Source organism: Cupressus sempervirens, chromosome 6, assembly GCF_028749045.1.
Source record: "Cupressus sempervirens isolate cs-2001-9-10 chromosome 6, ASM2874904v1, whole genome shotgun sequence".
NCBI classification, from domain to species: domain Eukaryota; kingdom Viridiplantae; phylum Streptophyta; class Pinopsida; order Cupressales; family Cupressaceae; genus Cupressus; species Cupressus sempervirens.
Genome location: NC_143123.1, coordinates 346,279,051 through 346,304,300, shown reverse-complemented (window position 1 = coordinate 346,304,300; position 25,250 = coordinate 346,279,051).

Genomic DNA, 25,250 nt, shown 5'->3' with positions numbered 1-25,250 from the left:
ACGCTTTTGGAAAACAAGATCTAAATTCTCACTAAGGAATGGAACTTTTAATTGATCAGTTTGAAATTAATGAATCTTGTTTCAATTTGATATGGATATGGAGAAAAGTTTTTTGAAAGGATTTGACCTACACATTAGGGAATTTTCTCTTACTTGTGCAAGTAGATACCTCCATCTCATAACTGAATGGACATGATTCCTTGTAGTTCATAGAGGGGTATTATCTTTCTAAGTGCATAGAGTTTTCATGTGAATTCTTAGTCATGTAATGAGTGTGGAGATGGTACAAATCAAAGTGAATTAGGGTAAGCCATTTTGTCAATTGTGGAAGGAGTTTTACAGGTATGTTCTCAAGAATATACAAAGAACATTAATCCCACTTTTTCAGTAAGGGAGAACATTTTGTTAATTTTATACATAAGCACATGCAATACAAATGTCTAAGGCAATTATCTCTTTATGACAAGGAGAAGCACTCACGTGTGGGGCCTAGGCAGAAAGTTGGTATGCAAGTAAAGTAATTTTTGAATTGAAACACACATGACATAGAGGTTAATTGATAGGTGACATGGAACCTAGAAGAGCAACCAAAGATGCTTACATGGCATAGATTTCAAGGTAGGCTAAGTTGGACAAATGTTACATGTGGCAAGCAGTCACGTAATCATAGATGGCATGATGGGTGCTAATGTGGCATACAAAAATGTGATGGGCCAACACATGTCGAGGTGGGTCCAAATCAAATACAAGGAGATTTTGCCACATGTTAAGATATCAATGGCTATCACTTCATCACAATAGAAAGATACTTGGAACTTAAGGGATGTGAAAAAGTGACCCAATCAAAAGTTGACATGTAGTAGCAGGCCCAACGATGAGGTGGCAAATCATCCAACCAATTGGGAGATGAAATGTGGCACTGATGTGGTGACTTACCCAAAGACATTGAGCAATAAGTTGCATGAAAAATGAGGTAGATGAGCTATCAAATATGACACATGGTGAGATGTTTCTTAGTCACAAATGATGTGGCAGGTAGTGACATGGCATTCAAAAATGTGACTTTGCAACATGTGGCAGGTGGAGTGGACATGATGATAGGTGCGACCAGATTTTTCCACATGGCACAGACAAGACAATTGTTGTTTTGTTGCATTGGAAAGTTTCTCACTAGCTAACAAATGTGAAAAAGAGACCTAATCAAAAGTTGACACCCTGCAGTGGGCTTAGTGATGAGGTGGTGGATCATCTAACAAATCAAAGTGCATCACGTGGTGTTGAGGTTATAAGTCACCCAATGGATGATGATTGGATGCTGATGATAATCAAATGGACCAATTAAGGAGTGCCACATGGCACCAATAGAGCAAATGGTAGGTACAAGAGTACCAATCAGACACTGACACATGTCACATCTACAATCAACCAAGTTTGACCTAAAATTAGAGGGAAGGGTGATTCTAATAGTTTCAAAATGAATATTAAAATAAATTTCCCAAAGCATGAATGCACACAAATCCCATTTTAAATCTAAAAGGTTTTTGTTATAAATTTTAAATTTTGTAATAATGAAATATTTTCAATGTTGAAGGGTATGTTCAACTATTTTTGATGTGCAACTTCAACTAGATGCTCAAGGCCTAATATGAAAACAAATAGAGCACTATTATATATCATTGGAAATATATCAAAGTGTAGATTTCATTTTTTCCATCAGATTGAGTGTAGGTATCAATGGATGAGATCTATTCTCATATTTATCCAACAGACTCCTTTTTCCAACTGTATTCCTTTTTTGATAGTTCAAATTTAGTTTGTGGTAAAATGGTGATATGGGGTCATCTCTAATCTTGGAGAGGGTTTTTTTATTGATTCTATTTTGCCTTATATTTATTTTAGTAGGCCTTTTGGAAATGTATTATCAATAGATCTGATATTTTATTAATAGAGGGTTTCTCATTAGTTTAAAAGGATATTTGTAAAGTTTGTTGCAGCAATGATGAGATTTGATTTAGTATTCAGTTGAGGAAAGATGAGAGAAGGTTTGTTTCAATAGATGATGGAGATTCAAGTGGAAAAATGGCACCATTAGATTAGATCTAAGATTCCTTCTTCTATATCTTATCTTTCTCTTTCTTTGTACAGGGTTGGTTCCAATCTGCTAAGCAAGGATCTAGTTGTGATTCCACCATTCCTTGGTATTTTCTCTCTATATGAATAGAAAATAATGAACAAATAGTGATAGTGATGATCTATTTTATGTTTTCATGCGTTATTTCATACATCTTGAATGTAGTTTGTTTTAAATAAATGAATACAAAGCATCAATGGAAATAGTTTCATTTTGATTCTCGTCTCCTATTTTTGAGTTTTTCAAATCTTTTGTGATACATGAAAAAAGATCATACATCTCATTTGAAAATTGTTTAGGGTTATATGCCATAATATTTTTTGCTATTGATTCAAAGAATCAAGTAAATGCTTGTTGTATTTTGACAGAGTTGTAAATTTTATGGAAGGATTTTGATAAGCAAAAGGTTCATTGTGAAAGTTGATTTATCATTTACAAAATGGATGGATGGATCATAGGAATCTGGATGTATGTTGTATTTTGTGAAATGCCCAATGGATTAGACATCGATCTCAGCCAAGAGAATGCATACTTTGTTGTTTTATATCTAGGTTCTTGTTGAATTCAATCTCAAATATCAAAATCATTTTCCCTTTTATGTTGAAGAGCTAAAAGGATAACCCTTACTTATCTTGTGAATGCATAGGTCATGTTACTAGCTATTACATACCTTTTTTATGTATAAGTGAAGAAGAATCAAGGGTTAATCTATGTTGTCTAAATTTAGATCTATATTTTTGCACTAGTCATATGGGTGAATCTAAGGTTTACCCACCTAGGTTTTGTAGAACTTGAAGTGTAGAAGTAGTAGAGCCTTATAGTTGGCTTGGGTTTATTCAAAGTGCATCCCTCATAGGAGTTAGTTTTCCTTATATGCATTTGTCTTTTAGCGTCATGGTAGTTAAAATCACTTTCAAATTAGGGGCCAAAAAAATGATGAATCTACTAGGGAATCCATAAGGAAATAACTATAGTACTAAGGAATTGTGATATTCTTTTCATATCCCTACTGAATTTTGAGATTCTCAGTTATGCCTTATTCTTGATAGCAGTAGCTTTGAAGATTGGTAACGAGTATCATTATTAAGATCACCTGTGAGCCCTTCATATTTTGATCCAAGTAATTGCAAAGTGCTAACATGTATTTTTAAGAGTCAAGGAATTTGATGTTTCAACCTTGTCAAGTTTGTCCAAATCCATAAGTTTCATGAGATTAGATGTTATTTACCTAGTGTAAAAACTTTGAGCAACTTGCTTTGTGTTTTAAGTTGATTCAATTCTTTCTCACCAAGAGAAAGTGGTGACTCTAATTGAATATCTTTGCACCAATGTATTTTATGAATAATTTTATGATCAATCAGTAGCAAGAAGAAATATAATTGGAGTTTAGATTTGTTCTTGATAGGATATTAAAGAGGTCTTCAATTATGCATTGAGTATCTGATGTGCAAAGCAAGCATTTCTAAATTTTGGATAGATCTAAATCTATTGTTGTTTCAATTAGAGAAGTAGTTTACAAGCATCACATATTGAGGCATTTTAACTTTCATGAGTTTTTTTTTTCATGAAAGAAAACCATACAAAGGTGTTCTCCATTAAGTGAATTACAAGACCAAGTAGGAGAATTATTTGATATGTTCTCACATACTTCATTTGAATAAGTTTCAGCAAGTATGTTGAAGTTTTGAAATGTGTTTGAAGAGTGAATTGGTAGAGGAATGTATAGTTATGTTGCAAGTTATAAATATGAAAGTTATTTTGGTGAGTGAGTTTTTTGTTTGTGAAGTATGGAAAATTTAATCTCACCTAGTATACAACTCATTAATGGTGTGTGTAGATCTATTTCTACCAAGAGTATTTTTCATTATGCTTTGATAGTATTCATGGTTTCCCAAATGTTGTTTTGTATCATTTTAGGGAGAATTTTCAAAATTTTAGTGGGAGCTATTTTGATTGAGCTAGTCATCATATTCAACTATTTAGTGATTTGATGGGTGACTTTAAAATTTCTCATGAGGATGTGCATATGAAGTTGTTCGTTCAATCTTTAGAAGATGATGCTAGAGACGAATTTTCTTTTCTACCAGCATGTTCTATCTCATCTTGGAGTGAGTTTCATTTAGCCTTTCTGGAGTAATTTGGAAAAGGAGTAAGAATATCTAATTTTTTTGATAAGTTTTTGAAGATTCCAATTAGGAATGGTGAATTTGTTCTTGAATTTAATATAAAATTTGCAAGAGCTTTGAGTGAAATCCCTAAGAATTGTGGACCTAATGATCAAGTGTGTTTGGTTGTTTACTTTGACACATTTGATGGGAAAATGAGCTACTTGTTGAGGGAGAAAGAACCTAAGATATTAAATTAGACATTGATGAGTGTTGTGGACATTGAAAATAACATGAAATTTGGATTGACTAGAAGTAATTATGATAATAATGTTTGTCAGTATAGTACATTTGAGGGTAAAGATGAATCTCATGTTGATAGTTCACCTTCAAATAAGTGTATTAATACCTCTATTGTGATTTTTAAATGTGTTGAAAATTCATATCAGAATGTGTGTTTGGATAGGGACTCCTTATTTCAAGAAATTATTGATACTATTGTTGATAAAAATATATACATTCATGGTATTACAACAGAGAATGGTGTTATAAATTTTGATAAATGTGATTCACCAAATGATCATTCACCCTATGAGATTGAAACAACAAATTCTCTTCATAATTGTTTTGTACATGATGATATTAATAGTATTGTAAGACATGAATTTGTTGCATGTATACCACTGTCTTGTGTGGGTGAAGAAGTTGAAAGTTGTATCTCAAGTGGTGAAAAAAATTCATTGATCCGGTGTGCCATGAAGAAGCATCATATGAAAATGAGAGATATTCATATGTACCTCAATTCTAAGAGGAAGAAGAGGATGAAAGTGGTTATTCAAGTGAAATCGAAGACAACGATGGTGTTTGTCCATCTTCATATGAGTCGGATGCAACATGGGAAGAAGAGAGCAATGATGCAGGTGAGCATTCTTGTGCAAGTGAAGGTAAAATTTATTCTTCTAAATTTGAAAATGATTTTTCATTGTTGCATTATTCAAATCATCTTGTAGCTGAAGATATTGAAGGGGATTTGTATGCACAATATGAGGATAAGGAAATCATTGGTGAATGCACTAGATACAAGGATGAGTTATCTAGTTATGTAGATAAATACAATGAGGCTATATGTGATTGTAATCATCAGCATGAAAGTGATTCCAATATTGGTATATTAGCACTGAGTAATAAGTGGAAGAATGAATGGTTGTCTTTCTGTACTAGTCATTTTGAAGATGACAATGCAAGTAATATTGATTTTACATTCCACATGCTTAATTGGTGCAGTAGATGTTGTGTCTTCATGTAATAGTGATTATGATTTTTCTTCTTCATGTGTTGAAAGTGTTCATGATAGTTGTGTTGAAAATAACTTTAAGGTATTTGATAATCCTTTGTATAATGTGGATATTGATACCAATCAGCCCATGCTTTGTCATAATTTTCATAGGGGAGCATTGCATGGAATTATTAACCCACTTTTTGAAGAATATATTGAAGGTTCATCTTTTGTTAATTCTTATTTAAATAATGACACACTATCATATTGTTGTGAAGGATCAAATTATCTCTCTTCTCATGTTGAAGATTACTTTGAAGTTGATGTTTCTTTTTGTGATTATACTAACGAGCTTCATGATAGGGATTGTGATATGGATCAGCCATGATTTTGCAATAAATTTAATGGTGAATACTCCCATGAGATTGTTAATCCATTAACTAAATATGAAGATGCAATGAGATATCTTGAAGTTATTTCAGTTTTTTATGCTAGTGACATTTGTGAGTATAATTCTAATTTTTCATCTGAATGTCAACTAGTTATACAAGAGGAAGTACAAGTTCACGATATGTATGATTCTTTTGATCAAGTTGAGTATGAGCCCTTTGTTTTTTAGCTTGATAGTATGTATGGGATTCATAATTAAGAGGAGTTTTGGATTAGTTTTGAGATGAAAGGGCATGTTGACCCACATTTTCATAGTGAGCAAGTTGTAGAGAATGTTTCTAGTTTTTCCATGCACTATGAAGATAAAGAAAATGATTTTGTTTTGTCTAATGAGTTGATTAAAGATGTACATATGGTTGGTGATATTTATGGAAATGATATTTTTAGCTTGCCTCAAGAGGATGGAAATAAAAATCAGGTTTATGATAGAGGTAAGAAGTTTTGATGAAGTTTTGGTGGCCTAGGACCATCATTTGTACAGTTAGAGTAAGTTTCTTCTTTTCAATAAAGAGTTGTTCAAGAGAGTTTGTTGGAGTAGTGTGCTTCTTCTAGAGATTTGAATTATTTCCATTCCCACAAGGGGTATGCATCCCTAGATAGAGTGATTTTTGGGACTCAAACTTATAAGAAGATTTTGAGTACCTATTTGAAAAAAATTGTGAAAATGAGCCCCTATGAGAGTTTTTCATGCATGTGTACTTGGTTGTCATCTTGAGGCCTAAGAGAACTTTCAGATGTTCCATGTCTTTTATTCAACATGTGGATGTGTCCCATGATGATAAGTTTCAATTGTGAATTATTTCGTGAAGTGTCATTTGAAGAAATTGATAAATCTGCATATTTTGCCTAAGTGTCAAACAATGGTTAGAAGGCTAGTTTGCATTTGAATATATTACACTTGGTAAAGTGTCATGAATCACCACTTTAAGAAAATTTAGTATGTATATCAAAGAACCTATGTTTCAATTTCAAGTCATTTCAATTTTTTTGATAGGAGTTTGAGTTCCTCAAAGTTGGTTGTTCATCTCTGTCATGACTTTGCACTTGACTAGTCAAAACTTTGACCCAATTGACCCTATTGAGAAAAATCTTTTTCCATTCCATTCTAGGGGTCAGATACATGTTATGTTCCAAATTTTCATTTATGATGAATCTTTTTGACTAGTTATCAAACATGATTCCAAAAGCAAGTTATAAAGTTTTACTGGTAACAAAATGTGCAAATTGATTGAAGATCATATTTGGGATGTGATATCTTTGAATCCATAATAGATGAGCCCAAAATAATTGTATTCCTATATTATATACTAAAAATACTTCACATGTGCCAATTTTCAATTTTTCACTAATCCATTTGCACACTTTCCCAAGTCCATTCCATTTGCAAAAAATATTATTTTGGCAAGATGTCCAGTTCTGCAATTTCAAGTAGCCAACTTTACATGCTTGCCAAATTTGGCCAATTATGCATCATTAGCTAAAAATGCAGCTTCATATTCTCCATGTGAAAGTGAATAAATATCCCCTATTTCATTTCCCTAAGTGGTCATTTGATTTTTTTTGAAGTCAAACCCGAATGTAACTTTCTATTTCTGACATGTTTGCAGGATCAGTTTTGAAGGAAGTGACTTTGTCCGTCAATATCTTTGGACTAAAAGATCATCATGAGATGAGATTATATAGACTATAATATTTTGCATCAAATAATGTGATTGTAAAGTGTTAAGGCCAACTCAGGTGATATTGTCAATTTTTAAGGCCAATTCCAGTGCTCCTCGACACAAAAATGAATAGTTTAATTGGCCTAATAATCAATATGTGATCAATTCAATGTTATTAAGTACAAGGAGATGAGTCAAAGCATTATTTCAAAGAGTTTGTTGTTTGAGTTTGAAATATCTTTTTAGGCTAGGTCACCCTATGACCCGACTTACATCATTTGATCTTCTAATATTTCATAGTGATCAAGAAATCTTTATTGTTTCAGTCAATGCAATTAAAATGATCCTTCTAGTTTTGAAAACTACAAAATGACAATTTCAAACTAAGCAGCAACTTTTGGGAGGTAGATTTCATTATTCAAATTTTTGTTGACAACACTTGAAAACTACAAAATGACATTTTCAAACTAAGCAGCAACTTTTGGGAGGTAGATTTCATTATTCAAATGGTTGGTTTTGAAATAAACCAAGTGGGCAGTGTATTTAAATTAGATGTTCATCAATGACTTCCAATACTTCTAATGTGAAGTTGGAAACACTAACTACACCATAGAATCAAATAGCCAAAATTATTAGAGAAATCTATTGCTACTCAACAATCAGTGAGAAGTTAAGATCAAAATCCAAATATAACTCTTTCTCATGCCAAAGAATAGCAATCCTATGGATAAGTAGTAACCTTCGAAGAATAGTAAATGGTGTGATAAGTACAACATTTCCATTATAAATGAAAATGAACTTGTTCATGCAATTAGGGGTAGAGCTCTTAACCTTGAGTCTATGATTAGGAATAAAGATGAGAGTGTTATCATCTTTTCTTAGGCCACGTTGTTTTTTTTTCCTGCCAAACATTTATAATGGAGGGGCGTGTCAATGATGTAGAAAGCAAAAGAGTGACTATTTTGATTTTTCCTCCATGATGCCATTTAGCTTCTTTTAAGTTAGTGGATTACATTGAGATGTTGTATAGTTTTCTTATATGCATAGTGTACAATAGAAGAATGAGGAAAATTGTTGCCCTAAAACTTTGCTCATGCGATGATGGGTTAAGAACTCTTTTTCATAAAAGGGAGTCGAGCCATGAATATTGTGACTGTACTAAAGTTATTAGTCTCTCATCATCAAAATATCTCCTCGATTTGTGATAAATTGAAGCATATAAGTGGATTGTTTTTAGTGTATTTCACCAAAATGTATTGATGTTGCCCACTTTTCCATTGTAAAATGTCACATGGAGTTGGGAGGAGACTAAGTCATAAAGAGGATTTAAGACTAGTATACCTTATGAATCATTGGCCTAGTGTATGAAACGAGACACCACCTTAAATTGTGCAAACCAAAGACAATATAATTTTTTTCACATGACTGCAAATGGAAAATTGTAGAGTGTGCAGAGATTGACATTGTTTAAGATATGTGAATTCAATGATTAGCAAGGTATGTCATCCAAATAGTCTCAAATTGATGTGGACCCTTATGGAAGACACGATCTAAATTCTCACTGAGGAATGGAAATTTTAATTGATAAATTTGAAATCAATGAATCGAGTGTCAGTTTGAGATGGATATGGAGCAGAGTTGTCTAAAAGGATTTGACTTACACATTAGGGAATTTCCTCTTACTTGCATAGACCGATACCTCAATCTCATAACTGAATCAACACTTTTCCTTGCAGTCTATAGAGGGGTCTTATCTTCCTAAGTACACAAATTTTTCATGCGAGTTCCTAGGGGCATGATGACTGTAAAGATGGGACAAATCAAGGTGAAGTTCAATTACCCTTATTGTCAGTTGTGGAAGGAGTATGCAAGTATATTCTCGAGAATATACAAAGAACATTAATCCCACAATGTCAATGAGGGAGAAAATTTTATTATTTTTATACAAAAGTGCATACAATACAAATCTCTAAAGAAATTTTCACTTTATGACAAGGAAAAGCTCTCGCATGTGGGGCCCAAGTGGCAAGTTGATATGTAGGTAAAGTAAATTTTGAACTAAAATGTGCATATCATGGAAGTTACTTGGTACATGACGTGGAACCTAGATGACCAACTAGAGATGCACACGTAGCACAAAGTTCAAGATAGGTTGAGCTAGACAAATGTGACATGTGGTAGGAAATTGCTTAGTCACAGATGACATGGCAAGTAGTGACATGCCATGCAAAAATGTGATGTTGTGACACATGGCGGGTGGAGTGGACATGATGACTGGTGTGACCATATTTTCCACATGGCACAAATTGGATGATTTTCACTTTGTCGCATCCAAAAGTTTATCACTACTTAACAAATGCAAAAAAGTGACCCAATCAAAAGCTCACGTGTGGCAGCAAGCCTAGTGATGAGGTGGCAGATCATTTGACAAATCAGAGTGTGTCATGTGGCATTGAGGTGGTAGGTTTCCCAGGGGATGCTAACTAGATGTTGATGATGACCAAATGGACCAATTAGGAGTGCTACATGGCACTAAAAGGGAAAATTATAGGGACAGGAGTGCTAATCAAATGCTTACACATGCCACATCTGCAATCAACCAGATTTGACCCAAAATTGGAGGCAAGGGTGATTCTAATAGTTTCAAAATGAATATAAAAATTAATTTCCCAAAGCATGATTGCACACAAATCCCATTTAAATGTAAAAGGGTTTTGTTATAAAGTTTAAACTTTGTAATAAGGAAATATTTTCAACATTGAAGGGCATGTTCAGCTATTTTTGATATGCAACTTCAATTGGATGTTCAAGGCTTAATATGGAACCAAATATAACACTATTATATATCATTGGAAAGAACTCAAAGTGTAGATTTCATTTTCACAATCAAATTGAGTGTAGGTATCAGTGGGTGAGATCTATTCTCATATTTGTCTAGCAAACTCCTTTTTCCCAACTATATTTGTTTAATGATTCAGATTTAGTTTGTGGTAAAATGGTGATATGGGTCATCTCTAAACTTGGAAAGGGTGTTTCTATTGATGCTATTTTGCTTCTTATTTCTTTTTCTAGGCCTTTAGCAATGTTTTATCTATGGATCTAATATTTTATCAAAAGGGGGTTTCTCATCAGTTTAAAAGAATATTTGCAAAGTTTGTTGCAGAAATGATGAGATTTGATTTAGTATTTACTTGAGGAAAGATGAGAGAAGGTTTGTTTCAAAATATTATGGAGGTTCAAGTGGACAAATGGCATTGTTAGATTAGATATGGGATTCCTTCTTCTTCCATATCTTCTCTTTCTCTTTCTTTATAGAGGGTTGGTTCTAGTCTATTGAGCAAGGCTCTAGCTGTGATTTTACCATTATTTGGTTTTCTCTCTCTATGTGAATAGAAAATATTAATTTAATGAACATATAGTTATACTTCTGATCTATTTTGTGTTTTCAAGGGTTATTTCATGCATCGTGAATATAGTTTGTTTCAAAGAAATGAATACAAAGAATCAATGGAAATAGTTTCATTCTGGTTCTTGTCTCCTATCTTTGAGTTTTGCAAATCTTTTGTGATACGTGAAAAAAGATCATGTGTCTCAATTGCAACTTGTTTAGGTTTGTATTCCATAATATGTTTTGTTCTTGATTCAAAGAATCAAGTAAATGCTTGATATATTTTGATAGGGTTGCAAATTTCATGGAAGGATTTTGATAAGTAGAAGGTTTATTGTGAAAGTTGATGTCTCATTTAAAAAGTAGATAGATGGATCATAGGAATCTAGATATATGTTGTATTTTGTAAAATTCCCAATAGATTAGGTACTAATCTCAGCTAGGAGAATGCATACTCTATTGTTTCATATTTGGGTTCTTGTTGAATTTAATCTCAAATATCAAAATCATTTTTCCTTTTATGATGAAGAGTTTAAAGGATAACCTTCACTAAGCTTGTGAATGCATAGGTCATGTTACTAACTATTCCATACCTTTGTTATTGCATAAGTGAAGAAGAATCAAGGGCTAATCTGCTTTTTCTATATTCATATATGTATTTTTGCACTGGTTAAATGGGTGAATCTAAGGTTTACCCACCTAGGTTTTGTAGAGCCTAAAGTGTAGAAGGAGTATAGCCTTATAGTTGGCCTAAGGTTCTATTCAAAGTGAATCCATCATAGGAGTTAGTTTCTCGTAGATGCATTTGTGTTTTAGCTTCTTGGTAGTTAAAATCACTATCAAATTAGGAGCCAACACACTATACACAAAGATAAAATGGATCAACTTATAGGAGTCAATATTTCAAAGTGACTTTCTTTCCTGTTAGGGCACCATAATTATTCCCATGACTAGAAGACCATTTTCAAAATCTCAAATCCTTTCTCACTTTTAGGATATATATACTTGCATCTTTGCAAGAAAAATAAGGACTCTAATCTCTGAAAAGGAGAAGGAGAATAAGATATATATCCATAAGATATATTTTTGGAGGATCAAGAACCCCTTCTCCTCCTAAAGTTCTTTCTAGGAGAATTGGTATTAATATGATCACTTCTACATCTATGTAATCATACTAGCTACTACTCTATTTTAAGTTATAACTATATCCTATAGTTATGAATAAGATAAATCTTGTATTTAGCCCTTTGGTTTATTCTATTATCAATTCACTTTTTATAGTTTATGTGCCACAAAAACATTAGTATAGCTTCTAAAATGTCCATTTCTAGATGGGTTATCCTCAGTTGCTTCTCTATTCTTGAAGTTGTTATTACATGAATTTTTGTTATGTTGTCATAATAGTTATTTATAATCATATGGATGTATAATATTTTTGGTCTACATAGGTCTTATGATATCCACTTCAAAATCACTTGTGCTTAAAAGATTTGGATTGCTTCTAAAGCTAATGAAATGCCTTTTGCAATTCCACCTTTTTCCAATCTTTAAGCCACCCAAAGCACAAAGAGTCATCTTCTACAATCTTGGAGTCTACATGGTGGTATGAAATAAAGTCTCTCCCACCATTCTTACTTCCCATAGATCTATTATGCCCTACATAAGACAACTTCAAGACGAAGTTAAATTTGGATATCAACAATTTTCTTTTCTACCATGCTCAATGGGTCATAACTTTATGCTTTATATTAATACATCCATTAATTCAAGTAGCTAGAGTTTTATCATGGAAATTTTTTCTATTTTTTCAAAGTCATAATCATGGGTTCTTCACCTTATAGAATCACATCTATTATTCTCCCTACCTAGAAACCCCTCTTGTATTGTTCTAGCCTCAAACTCATTTTGGTAATGACCTTTGGGAACAATATACACCACATACCTTTGTACCTACTCTGGTAGTCTCTAATGAGAAAAATGACCTCCAATCCAAAATAATGGAATTTAGAATCCAAAGTGCAAATATTGATAGAGTTTGAGCATTAGATAGACCTTTTTGGTGCAATAATTATTCATGGGGATACCCCTATGAAAGGAAAATAGAGGTCTAACAAAAGATATAATAAGAAGAACTAGTCATGAAGGTGGCTGAGAAGGAATAGATGATAGACTTTATATCCTAGAGGATATGACAACTAGAAATATGAACTCCATCTCCCATGAAAGATACCTATTAAGTTAAGAAACCATCCTTCACCAGATGAGGTCTTCCTAACTAGGGAGGATTTGAAGACTCATGGAAAGGAGAAGATTTTGAAGGAGAAATAGAATCCATCGTATGGGCGAGTTGATGAGGAATAATTTTAATTCCCCATATTAGTTGAGAGTCTTGAGATATAGGAGTTATCTATATTTTTGTAAAGATCCATCCTAGAAGAGAAGTGTGTCTATGTTTCTCTACAGACAATAGACTGGATGGGGTTTGATGATGACAAGTGATTTTTAGATAATCTAGAGGATTTTTGTTTGTCTTTAGTCAAATAAGCATCTACATTGAACCCAAAAAGTAGTGAGATATCAAAGTAGAAAGAGGAAGTCGTTGACATCCCTTGTACTACCCTAAGCAAGGGAAAAACAACAAACATGAGTCATCCAATAACCTATAAAGGGCAAAACTAGTTAAAGACCAACCTAACAAGAGTATCCTTATGAAAATAGACACTAACCAAAGGACCCACCAAATTTTGGTACTATCCAAGGGGTGTCCCATATGACACCTAGCTTTGCAGTAGTGTAGTAGAAAACTCTAGGGCCCACTTCCTTAAGAGTTCAAAGAAATAGATAGACAGACTCCCAAAGCATAGGATGTTGAAGAGTCAACATAAAAGTTCAAGGTAGACTATGCTTTCTACATTGATGGCCACCTACTTCCCACAGAGGAGACCCTTTTTTCCTCTTATACAATTATGATAATATTTAGAAGTAAGGATGACTATTTATCCAACCCAGTTAATGGTTTCTCTTAGCAACATATCATGTTTTTTTAGTATAAAGTAGATTTTCTTTTTTCTCGAATAAGTGCTACAATACAAGAAGTTTTTTGCATTTCTTTCTGTACTCCAACTTAGTCATTGAGTATTTTGTAAGCCTCATCATTTGATTTTTTGTTTTGCTGAACAATGTCTTTGTTATGATTAATCTCATTTTTGTTCAAGTCATGTAAATCAAAAGAACCCTCTATGAACATCCAAGTAAAGGTCATTCTTTTTTTTAACATTTTGTATGTGCTAACAAAATCCATTGTTTTTCTTTTAATTTTATGAAATCATTTGATGCACTTTGCAACTTTTAAAGATAAAATTAAAAGTAGAAAGAAAATAACCATGCATTATATAGATCAAAAGGTCTATATTTCACATATAAAATGCTATGTACATGTATGAGTTACAAAATTCAAAAAAAGGTTTGTTTTCTTGAAAATAGTAAAAGTCAAGTAGGCCACATTCACAACATTTCATCACTTCCAAGTTTGTTTCTACTTGAGCAATCCTCGCTTCCCTTCACACTCTCTTTTGTGGTCCAGTATAAAATAGTGTGCAAAGAGGATTCCTTGCTTGTCATGCCCCACCTGGGAACATGAGGACTCAATTAAAATTTACTAAGTTGAATGAATAACTTTTTTTATAAGTAATGAATTACAGTTACTCACATTATTTATCAAATGCCCTAACAAGTTCCCTAGCAACAGTTCCTAATCTTAATACCTTATACTAAGTTCATGAGATAAGTTGTAAATAATTAAATTATCTTCTAAGTGCAAATTTTCCTATATCAGGTGTCATTTACTTGCTTGCATTAACATTTTAAATTCTATACAGCTTAACATTTTACAAAGGACATGGAGTTAAGTATTGAAACTAAGTAATTTTTGTTTTAATATCAACCAAGGGGAGAAGATTGGAAACACATATTCTCTAAATGTCTTCCATTAACTTTTTCCCTTAAAATCCCTTTTTACTAGACTACTCTCCCTATTTACGTTGATTTTCTTTTGAATATATCAACATTCCCCTTTTAAGGTTTAGAAACATCATTTTCTTAACAATATAATACATAAAATATAAATATATTTTATATATTCAAATAAAATAGAGATAAATCTTCATCTTTTTCCATGCTAAGCTTGAAACATAAACAAATACCTCAAAATTTTACCACCCAGCTACGTGGAACCATTTATGGTCCACTCCCCCAAGTTAGGAGATGAGACCATGATCCATATAGGTTCTCAATAAACCTAAAGTATAGGTTCACCCAACCAAACATTCAACATACAAGGGAAAGCATTCACATGGACTTCTAGAAGTGACCAAATAAGAGTGAGATCTTAGAATACAACTAGGTGAGTGTCATCACATAACCCTCAAATTTTGGGATCAACCTCCTGAACTGTTGTCGCCCTGTTGCATCCAAGCCTTACATAGAATGACATATGGTCCCAGTACTCCAAAAAGGTATATGTGGCCTTATCAAACTTTTCTTAATGTTTGGATCAACCTCCTAAACTATAATCACCCTATCACATCAAGGCCTTAAATAGGATGACATATAGTCCCAGTACTCCAATAAGATAACTGTGCCTCAAATATCTCTTATCTTTATTAATGTATTAACCTGCACCACCAAAAACCCATTCATTTATTAATGTTTCCACTTGATTAAAAATTCACATGTAGAGATGGCCTACTTAGGGTCTTGGTCTCTACTTCAGAGGATCCTCAGGTGACCACTTATGGGTCCCAACACCTATGGTGAGTCATTCATCTAAGACACCTAATACTACTCCACAACATTCCACAAAGAAGGTTAAAAAGAGAACCTATTAAGGTAAGACATTCTTAGGTTCACCCCAAAATCTTAACCATTTCCATCTAGGGTATTGAAAATGCATTTTGGAAATAAAAGCTCATTACAAAACTTCAAGATTTGAAATGCATCACAAGATGGTAAAGGTATCATACAAGAATCTGAACTTATAATTTACATCATCCATTAGTACATATGGAAATGTAAAATGACAAATCATAACATTCCAAGATAATCACATTGAATATAGGAGCCTCTAGTGACCAAAATGAATTCCTAAGCCTAATAGGATACTATTCATAGAAACTACTATAAACAATACTCACAACAAGGAATATTTAAGGGTTCCAACAATAATTCACTTACTTATCAAGAGGTTTCATGAACATGGTATACAAAAATCATTAAAGTTTAATACACATTTAGTCGACATTTTACTCAATATAAAGTATTGTTTATTGTTCACTATGGTACAAAACATAACAAAATTTTCCTTATTTAATTAATACTCTTTAATAAATTTTAATCAATAAACTACATCCATTATATACATCAATTCATAGAAATTTTACAATAATAAATTTCATCTTATTAATTTAATAGATGTATTATACATTATGTATAATTACATAAATTTAAAACATATGAGGCATTAACTATTATATAAGTATAGCTAAGGGAGGTAAGATACATAAGGAATTCACTTACTATAATGGTAACTTGGGCACTCCTAAATAATAGGTCTCAAGTTCCACTCTTCATACTAAAATAACTAAAAGAGATTAAGAAAGTGAACTGACAAGGAGAGGAAGTAAGAGATATTAAATTATTAATCTTTAACCCTTAATAATTTTGTTATTATTATTCTTTATCCAAAATTTACAATTAAAAATTATTTAATATCTTTATTAATTTAATAATTTAAACCCCTAACTAAACTAAGTGTATTTCATTTGAAAATTTATAATAGAACTATCTTTTAAACCATAAATTAATTTCATCTTAATTAAAAATAATTCATAATTTATTTTATTAAATTTTAAAATAATTCACAATATTTTGTATACATTCTTATTATTCATAAACATTAATATTTACCATCATTTATTAAAATTACTAATAATCTAAAATTTTATATTAAAAATTTCTATCTACTAATAAACTAAAAAAAAATCAAATTTTATACATATTTCTTCTTTATATTGTTTAAAAAAAGACTCAACATAATCAAATAATTGTATATTCTTGCACATATTACCATGTACCCCCACCCTCCTACAATTGTAAATTAGGAAAGGATGTAAGTGTAAACAAAAGTCCTCATGAGCATGTTTTCTTGAAGGGATATACCTAATACATAAATATCTCTATATGATGGAGACTTAGAAGTATAATGATGTGAATTGAAGGTTTTCTTTTCTTTTTGTTTTGACCACAAGAATATGACCAATGTATTGTTGAAGAGTTTTAGTGTAACAATTTGATTGCTCTTTTACTAGAAATATGTTCCTATTTATTTATTTTATTTCTTAAATCTTAATAACACCTGAGTGGGAATGTTTAGAATAAATTCAGAAGCTTTAGTTTATGATGAAAGTACATTTGTTTATACATTTTAAAATTAGAAATAGATATTTGTTAGAGTTTTTCATAAATAATATTATCATGGATTATTATTTAATTTAAAAGCATAAATATTACTAAAATAATCTAAATTTAAAACTTTATTTAATTCTTTATAAATTTGTTACTTTGTGTATTGTCTATTTATTTCACCATTAAATTTGTTTTTGAATTAAAAGCAACCAAAACTAGGGGGCTATCCCATAACAAACAAATTGGTCTACTACTAGTGGAAAACCACCAAAACTAAACTAACCCCTATTGCTGCTTGAAACAAAAACAAAGTTCAAAACCATAATTAAGAAAGTATCAGCAAGCTTAAACAAATTACATGTTATCAAACTTAAGAAACTATAATAAAATATTAACAAAGGCATAACAGCCTTGCAACCTACTAAGTCCAATAACTAGCAAATTAACAACATAAAAAGAAAAATGAGGGAACCCTTAAGATTTCTTGACCTCCTTCCTCCCCAAGAATATGTCATGAGCCCAAATTTAAAGAATAATAATGAATAGATAATAATAAATATTATAATTACATTATACATTAATAAAATAATAATATATTTAACTAGTATTTGAATATAAATACTAATCATAACTAATAGTAAATTGATTACTAAATTTAAAACATATTAATCAATGTAATATTATATCTAGTAATGAATATTGTACAATAATGATAATAAAGAGTAAATAGTTAAATATCAATCAATTCTCTCTTATTATTATATACCAAATATTTTTTATATCAATTATTTAAACCTTTCAATTAATATAACTCTTATAAATTACCATTGAAGATAATGATCAACTATGTAATGGGCACCATCAAAGAGACATGTTAATAACCATACCAGTTGACATGTCGATTCATCATGTTGCCCTAATTTTGTATAGTTACTAAGTCCAGTTGGAATTGTGTGCAGGAGGTCACAGTGAATCATGTAGAGAGAGAAAAAGAAAGAAAATTGTAAAAAAAAAAATGAATGACCTAAAAGGGGTCATTACAGAATATGTTCACCCAGTCTTCTGCCAAGAAGTCAAACAACATCTTAGAGTCCTCCTTAGACAAGTTCCCTTCAGTGTCCTTAAGCAGGCTTAGTGTGGTGGCAGTTGTACATGTCACTTTTATCGTGAACTTGGTCAGTAGGTGCATTCTCTCCTCCAGCGCATGGATTCTCTCCCACACCTCATTACTAGCCTTTTGCAGTTCACCCAGATGGCCATCAATACCAGCCTTAGTAGTATACTGCACAATTGGGGGATTAGTAGCATTTTTAGAAATAGCCTTAACAAGGGAGGAGATCATTATGGGGGAGGGCACCCTGTCCACCATACTAGGGAACTGGTCCCCTATTAGGTCCACACACCTAAGTTCAACTGTCGTCAAAACATGTGACACATCCTTATTCTACTTTCCTTCTCCCAAATCTGACCTAGAGGAGTCTGAAATATCCTCTTCCACCTCCTCCATACCTCCCTACCCAAAGCTTACTACTTTTTCTTTCATCCTCTGTTTGGGGCAATCCTAATCCTCCAAGCCTGAATTCTCCTCCTGCAAGGCTCCCTCCTTCAATTTCCTCTTAGCATTAGATTTTGCTAACCTCCTCGACCTCCTCCTACCCCCTTATCCCCTCTTCCTTCGACTCCACCAACTCCTTCTCCTTCCCTTTTTCATTTCTCCCTCTTTTTCCCATGGGGGAGGGATTCACCAGGGACCCACTAGGTGAAGGTTGTGGAATATGGGCTCTCGGACCCGTGATCCTAAGGGGAACCATTTGGGGCTAGGTGTTCGGATAGGCATGAATGTAAATTTCCACAATCCTAAGGGGGACCAGGGCAAAGTGGAATTAATATAGCCTAAAGATTAAACCTTGGTGTAAAACGGTAAAATTAACCCCCTTTTTCATTTTTTCTTTCACATCAACAAGAATATCCTCTAATTCATGCAGCAAGAAGAAAGGAAGTGAAATAAATTCTTGGTGACAAAAATGATTAAGGAGAGGAAAGTGATAGTAGTAGCAGATTCCATACCTTCCTTCTAGGGTAAGATATTTCATCAAAACCAAACAAACCTCGTTCCATGGGTCAGGAAGCTTCTCCTACATGAAACCACCTCTATGTTGAATTAGTTCCTCACCATCCACAAAAAAAATTGTAGGCTCACATCATCTGTCACCATCATCACCTTATGCCATTTCCTACCCTTCATGGCCAAGCTCATCGCCAGAGCAATCACCTCCTCTAAAATATTAAATGAGATACCATTAATCATTACTCTGCAATCCTCCCTTGAGTTAACAAATTGCATAGAGAAATTATCGTCATGCCCATTAAGTACCTCCATAAACGAGACAAAATTGCCCTCCTTCAATAAGTACCACACCAAGGGCTTCCTCATATTTTCATCGATCATAGTCAGTTCAATGTACATCAAATCACCACTCATCTTTGTAATTTTTTCCTCTCCTCTCTTTTTCTTCAAGACCCAGAAACAGTTTCTAAAAAAGACTTCACACTTAGGCATAAAAACCCCAAAGCAGAAAAGATAATCACAATTAATTGTAATAATTAAAACCACCAAATTAGCAAGAAAGATCATGTGTCGGCCGCCATGATCTATCCCCCACTAGTTTCCATCATTCCCAAAGCACATCAACCTTTTAAAAAATAATTATTTTCTTTGCATAGCGTACGATGACACATAAAGGGAAATAAATAAAAAATCTCCCATTTCAAACTTCCAATTTCTAGGCCATTTGTATTTATTATTGCCCATACCCAATCCTTTACTAGGACTCATCATTTTTCACTTTGTGACTCACTAACTCCCTTACCAACTTTGGCAATATCTTCAAATTCCTCCAACATCTAAGCTTGTTCACCTTTAAGCCAATCGTTGCCATATTGTCGGTCGCGCTATTTCCCTCCCAAAATATGTGATTCAAATAAAACCTATTAAGAATGGTTAATAGGTACTTGATATCCTCTACCACACCTTTTATAGTCCATCCCTCCCTCATATTACCTTTCACAATGTTAATAATTATTTTAGAATCAATTTGCACATCCCTCCATCCCACACTTATGACCAATTTTAAGCCCCAATATAGAGCCATCACCTCCACAGTATTATTTGAAAACTTCCCTAACTAACCAGTATATGCCAACAACATCCTTCCCTTTATATCCCTAACTATCCCTCCACCTGTCGACCCCTCGTTTCTAGCAGCACCATCAAAATTGAGTTTGACCCAATTAGCAGGCGGGGGTTCCCATTGGGTTCTTTTTCTAGCCATAAGATTAGAATTATCAATCTCCATAATCCCTTCCTCCAATGACCAGCATTTTGCCACTCTAACCTCCAAGGTGGACAAGGGGAATGTCAATTTTCTCTACTTGCTACAACTAATGTTCTCAACTATCAATTTGTAGATCCTTTCCACCACGACATTCACCTCTCTCTCCTCATTCCTGAACACCCTATTATTTTGCTCTTTCTAAATACCCTAACAAATATGGGGGGAATGATTTTCCATATACTAATAAGGAGGGGGTGGGTAAAGGGGCCCTGCCAATTCATCACAAATTGCCCCATGTCCACATTAAACACCCAATTCACTTCTAGCTTCTGAAGAATTATCCCCCACACCTCAGAAGCAAAATTGTAATGCAAGAATAAGTAGTTGAAGCTTTCTTCCTTCATCTTACACATATGGCATCTATTTGTTAATTGAAACCCCCACTTCATCAAGTTGTCAATAGTGAGAATTTTCCCATACATGGTGGTCCACCAAAAAATATTGATCTTTAGGATTAAGTGATTAAACCAAATATTCCCCTAGTCATTAGGTTCAAGAGTTTTGTTGAACATTAATTTGTCGATCAATTTAACTGAGAACTCCCTCATCAAGGTAACCTTCCAAATGAACTCATCATCCCTATCCCTTCCCAAGATTATGTACTCTTCCAACATAGAAGTAAGCTCATCGATCAACTCCCTTCCAATCATATCATTTTCTTGCAGCTTTAGCTTTTTCTACTTTCTTCCTGAGCAAATAAAATCAGCTACTATTCCACCCCCTAGTCCTGTAGGTAATGCTAGAGAGACCCAAACTTGGTTTTTATTAAAGGTTTCTCCATAAGCCATGGATGCTCCCAAAAATTAATTTGGTTATCATTCCCCAAAATTCACCTAACACCCTCCTTCAAAAGGGTTTTGTTTCTCACAATATTTCCCCAGATCTTAGAGCCCATAGGAAGATCATTTCTCCAAGTGCAATGAGAGAACATCAGATTTCCAAGGTACTTAGCTCTCATAATGTTACACTAATTAGATTCTTCCTTCATCAGGTTCCACCCCATCTTGGTGAGAAGCACATTGTTTAGATCAATTATCTTCCTTACTCCCAAACCTCCTTTGTACTTAGGTTTACAAACCATTTCTTAGCTAGCCAAACTTATTTTGATCTTCTCACTTCCTCCAGACCAAAGAAAGTTACATTGAATTTTCTCCAATTTATTAGCCATACACTGAGTAATTTTAAATATAGACAGGAAGTATACCAGTAATCCTTAGAGGGAGGAAATTAGTAGTTACAGCTTGCCCGCACTACTCAAAGTTTTACCTTTCCATCCAATCAGCTTTCTCTCCATTCTTTCCAGAATGCCATTCAAAAATTTGTTACTCACATCTTTCACAGTTAATGGAAGATCCAGATAAGTATCTAGTAACTTAGCAATGTTACAGGCTAAAATATTAACAATCCTTTACTGAAGGTTAGTGGGTGTTAAAGAAGAACACTTTGCTTTTACCAAAATTAATCTTTTGACCCACATTCACTGCATATATCTCCAGCACTGACTTCCAAGCTCTAGCTTCACCCACCAAGGACTCTCCACTAAGAAAGGTGTCATCCACAAACTATTGAATCACTTTAGAAGGAAGTGTGGAAGCAGGTTTAATGCCTTTAATTATCCCCCCCTCCAACTTTCTCATGAATGCGCTTCTCAGGAGTTCAACTACCATAATAAATAGGTCGAGAGAGCTAGGATCGCCCTGTCTAAGTCCTCTCTCCCCTCCAAAATTCCCCGAAGATGACCCATTAACCATCATAGAATAGCTGATAGTTTCCACCATCGACTTCACCATTCTAATAAACTTCTAACTAAGCGTACCCTTCCCATAACTTTGTACAAGAAAATCCAATTAATCCTATCATAAGATTTAGAGATGTTGAGTTTCAAGGCCATACTAGGATTACCACTTTTCTCCATAGAGTGTAAGACTTCATGCATCATTATAGAAGCATCCAGGATTTTTCATCTTGGGACAAACTCACTCTAGGTTTTCCCTATGAACTTATGCAGCAATAGCTTTAGCCTATTTACCAAAATTTTTGAGAAAATCTTGTAAGTAGTGTTACACTGACTGATTGGCCTAAAGTCGAAAAGGACCTCTGGGTCTTTCACCTTAGTGATCAATGCAATGAAAGTTTTATTGAGTTCTTTAAGAAGTTTCCTAGCTCTAAAAAAATCATGGGCCTCCCAAAGGAGATCCAACTTGATAATCTCCCAAAAGTGTTGAAAGAATGTCGGTGAGAAACTATCAAGTCCCAAGGATTTATAAGCTTTCATAGAGAACACAACTCTATGGACTTCCTCCTCAGTCACCATTTGAACTAACTCCTCCTTTTCTTCAGTGGAGATCACCGTGGGCATAGAATCAATTATTCATTGCCTATCCTCCTCTCTAAAGTCCCTTTGCTCTTCCAAATAAGAGTTTCTGAAATAAACCATCAACTAGTTCCCTATCTCTTATGGTTTTTTTTAGCTTCACATTCTTGTCATCTTTGATGTTATCAATAGTATTTCTTTGTTTATGAATTGAGGAAGATCTATGAAAAAATGTAGTATTCCTATCACCCACTTGGAGCCATAACACCCTAGATCTCTACTTCTAGTAATTCTCCTCTCTGATCATTGTTTCCTTCCACATTTTTCGATATTTATCCTCCTCTTGGATAATATTATCGATGGTCTTTCCTTCCCCCATAGCTTTCTAGAGCTTGACTAACTTCCCTTTCACCTCTTCCTTAGTCTTGAATATATCACCAAAATAAAAAAAAATTCTAGGGCAGCACATTTCTTCTAACATTCTCCAACTTAACAAAGAGTCTATACATCATTGTCCCTTCAATCCTGATCCCCCACCACTTAGCCACCCTAGAGCTGAAGTTAGGATGGGATTGCCACATTATTTCATATCTAAAAGGTCTTGGGACCCTCAGGGAATCTTCCTTCTAGTTAAAAAGGATAGGGGTGTGATCCAAGATTGTCCTAGGTAGTCCTATAAGAGAGGAGGAAGTTAATCCTTCCCAACCAACCAGGACCAAAAGTCTATCCAGTTTGACTTGAACAAGGTCAACACCCTTCCTATTATTCGACCATGTGAACTTCACTCCATGCATCTCCATATCCATTAAATCATTATTATTTATAAAATCAGCCAGATCCTTCATACTATCAATTAAATTTGTTACTTCTCAATATTCATCACATTAATATTTTAATAAAAATGAGCTTTACTTCTAGTGTAACTTTCTCTTTCTAGTATATTGTAATTTCAAACCCAAGATAGCCTAATGTAATTAAATTTCACCTTCTATATATTCATTTACTTTATATATAGATATATATTTTTTCTTTCTTAATAAAATATTTTTATATTAAAGTCTTTAACTAATTTATTTATTCAATTTTATTTCTGATGATCTATTCCTCTAAAATTTTATTTCTTTAAGTCTAGTCTAGAATAAGTTTCTTTTTCTTTTGTTAAAATAAATCATAGCTATGTCATGAAGGTGTTAAACTAAGGTTTTCTCTTATGCAATATTCATCTATACAGGTAATATAAAATTGTTTAAGGATACATGGACACAACTTGGAAGCCTTGAATGTTGAGGATGACCCTTGTTGGGAGCTCTCAATCAAGATTCCTATAGCTCCTCCAAGCCTTGCTCCCACTTATAATTATTTCAATGATTCTTGTAGATAATTTTACAATAAAAAATAGTTTCCTTCTCGCTACATCCCCCTATTTGCTTCAAGGAATGGTAATTTATAGTTCTCTAATTAGTTGTAGACGGTTGAAGAAATTCCATTCATTGACACATTCCTAACAAGGTTTGATTAAATAAAACTAATTGACCTTATATTATATATTTTATCAATTTATCATTTTTTTAATTTATTTTTTTTAATTTGATCTAGAGTACTAATTCTTCAAGACATAAGCCTAAGGAGAATTACTAATATAATGGTGAAAAGCATTTATTATGAAGATTAAGGTCACAAGTTCAAAACTCTAAATTAGACTTATTTATTTCCCCTCTTTAAATTTAGTTGCCTTATTAACAATAATAAAACTAACCATTAACCTTGTTCCTAATCCTAGATTTGAATCCCTAGAAAGTAGGATATTAATTTTTTCTTAGTATTTTATTTATTTATTTATCAACCTTTATTTATTTTTCTTTCTATTTTATTTTGTTTTATCTTCTAATTAGTCAATAGCCTTTTAATGTGGGATTGCCCTTGTACTTTTTGAACGAAGTATTTGTCTCACACTATGAAACTACTTTAAAAATAATAAAATAACTTTTAGAAACCCATAAAACCATTTTGCGATGGTCAAAAAATATGTTCACATTAAGAAAATGATGTCCATTATTATATTTTTTTA